This window comes from Triturus cristatus, chromosome 4_1, assembly GCF_964204655.1.
Source record: "Triturus cristatus chromosome 4_1, aTriCri1.1, whole genome shotgun sequence".
Lineage (NCBI taxonomy): Eukaryota > Metazoa > Chordata > Amphibia > Caudata > Salamandridae > Triturus > Triturus cristatus.
Window position 1 is genome coordinate 133,288,204 of NC_140585.1, and position 2,500 is coordinate 133,290,703.

General features: G+C 39.5%; 1 non-coding gene across 1 annotated transcript; it reads right to left on the bottom strand.

Annotated features, from left to right (window-relative positions):
* Positions 1 to 468: 468 nt before the first annotated feature.
* Positions 469 to 541, bottom strand: TRNAR-UCG (transfer RNA arginine (anticodon UCG)). The gene has a single exon. It is a non-coding gene; the product is annotated as a tRNA-Arg (tRNA).
* Between the last annotated feature and the right edge of the window lie 1,959 nt (positions 542 to 2,500).

Genomic DNA, 2,500 nt, shown 5'->3' on the forward strand with positions numbered 1-2,500 from the left:
TCAACCACACTCTGCAACTTAACCATTGCACTACAAATTAGGCAACGGGGGCATCAGCAAAGGCAGCCAATGTGCCGATCCTTTATACATTTTGTGTAGTACTTTTCTTACTCGGAGGCAAAATCAGCACTTTAACTGCCCAAATCATACAGATTTTACACATGTACCACTCTATGCACACATAGGCACACACCTTGCAGTTCTTCTACACACACTTAAGCTAAAAACCCATTCTGTCACGTCAAAATTCTGCAAACCTATTACATATTCAGTGCGTCGGCATAGAAGCACTTTCTAATGCCACTAAAATGCACAAGTAGTTAGACTGAAGATGCAACCTGAATGAGTTTACAGTATGTACTCCACTTTATTATTGATTAGTAATGAGAAAGTGAGGACTACAAGAGTATTGGAAAAGACTTTTTCCACTCTGAATGTAAAGCAGATTGTGTGACCATTGGCCAAAAACGACCACGAAGGGACTCGAACCCTCAATCTTCTGATCCGAAGTCAGACGCCTTATCCATTAGGCCACGCGGTCATCCGTCCACCTGAGATGATTTTTATCATGTAGGTGGTATGCATGGATGGAGAACATATTATTGAAAGGTATTCAGGTTTACATCCCATAGTGTTCTTTCAGCTCTTTTCGCTGGAAGCACTTTTTTGGAATCTATATATTGAGAATTTTATGAGTACGATATGCTTTTGTTTTCCTTTTTCCATACAAACCTCTTTCCTCATGAGTTTAAAGCTCATTTGTATGCTCTACATAGCTCTGGACGTTTCCAGACGTGGAGTGAAACTGTTTTGAAAGTAGTACAAATTGCTCCTTCCTGCATATGCTAATTTTTCACACTCACATAGGTTGTATAAGTTTTATGAATCCTGGCTTGACCTATTCAAGTAGCTGAAAGCCTGTCACCACCTCTAGAAACAAGATTCACACCAATCCAATTCATATCATTTTTTCCAAAGGAATATGTTCTGGCCGGTCGAAAATGCATCTCACAAAAATAGGCATTTAAAAATCTACTTTGCAGTTTCAGAACACTAACATGACTGTGAAGTGTACACAAGTAAAATGGGACTGTTTCAAAGTACCTAATCCCTCATAAACTTCCGAGAGGAAGCATGTAATAAATCTACCTAATTTTCTTGAAAAGAAAGAGGGAGGATTTTTGTTATCACCTCAGATGGGACTCAAACCCACAATCCCTGGCTTAGGAGGCCAGTGCCTTATCCATTAGGCCACTGAGACACACATGCATAGCTCTTTTCTAGAGGCATTATTTAAATGTATTCTATGGTCAGACACCGGTGTGTGCACACAGGGCATTTCTCACTTCTCTCTATAAGTAAACTTCCCATTTTCATCCTCTTCCATCCCCGACTTTAACGCTCTCTTCTATGCTATAATGGAGACTTTGCAATTTTAGCAAGTGGAGAGAAATTGGAGAACCACTTTCGACTCCACACTTCTTCTTCACTTACTTCTTTTCTCAATATACTGGGCTTAGAAAATGGTATCAAGCCATCCTTATCATCAGTAGGACACGGAAAGAGGCACTAAGTCTTCTAACCAAGTTCAACCACACTCTGCAACTTAACCATTGCACTACAAATTAGGCAACGGGGGCATCAGCAAAGGCAGCCAATGTGCCGATCCTTTATACATTTTGTGTAGTACTTTTCTTACTCCGAGGCAAAATCAGCACTTTAACTGCCCAAATCATACAGATTTTACACATGTACCACTCTATGCAGACATAGGCACACACCTTGAAGTTCTTCTACACACACTTAAGCTAAAAACCCATTCTGTCACGTCAAAATTCTGCAAACCTTTTACATATTCAGTGCGTCGGCATAGAAGCACTTTTTAATGCCACTAAAATGCACAAGTAGTTAGCCTGAAGATGCAACCTGAATGAGTTTACAGTATGTACTCCACTTTATTAATGATTAGTAATGAGAAAGTGAGGACTACAAGAGTATTGGAAAATACTTTTTTCACTCTGAATGTAAAGCAGATTGTGTGACCATTGGCCAAAAACGACCACGAAGGGACTCGAACCCTCAATCTTCTGATCCAAAGTCAGACGCCTTATCCATTAGGCCACGCGGTCATCCGTTCACCTGAGATGATTTTTATCATGTAGGTGGTATGCATGGATGGAGAACATATTATTGAAAGGTATTCAGGTTTACATCCCATAGTGTTCTTTCAGCTCTTTTCGCTGGAAGCACTTTTTTGGAATCTATATATTGAGAATTTTATGAGTACGATATGCTTTTGTTTTCCTTTTTGTATACAAACCTCTTTCCTCATGAGTTTAAAGCTCATTTGTATGCTCTACATAGCTCTGGACGTTTCCAGACGTGGAGTGAAACTGTTTTGAAAGTAGTACAAATTGCTCCTTCCTGCATATGCTAATTTTTCACACTCACATAGTTTGTATAAGTTTTATGAATCCTGGCTTGACCTATTCAAGTAGCT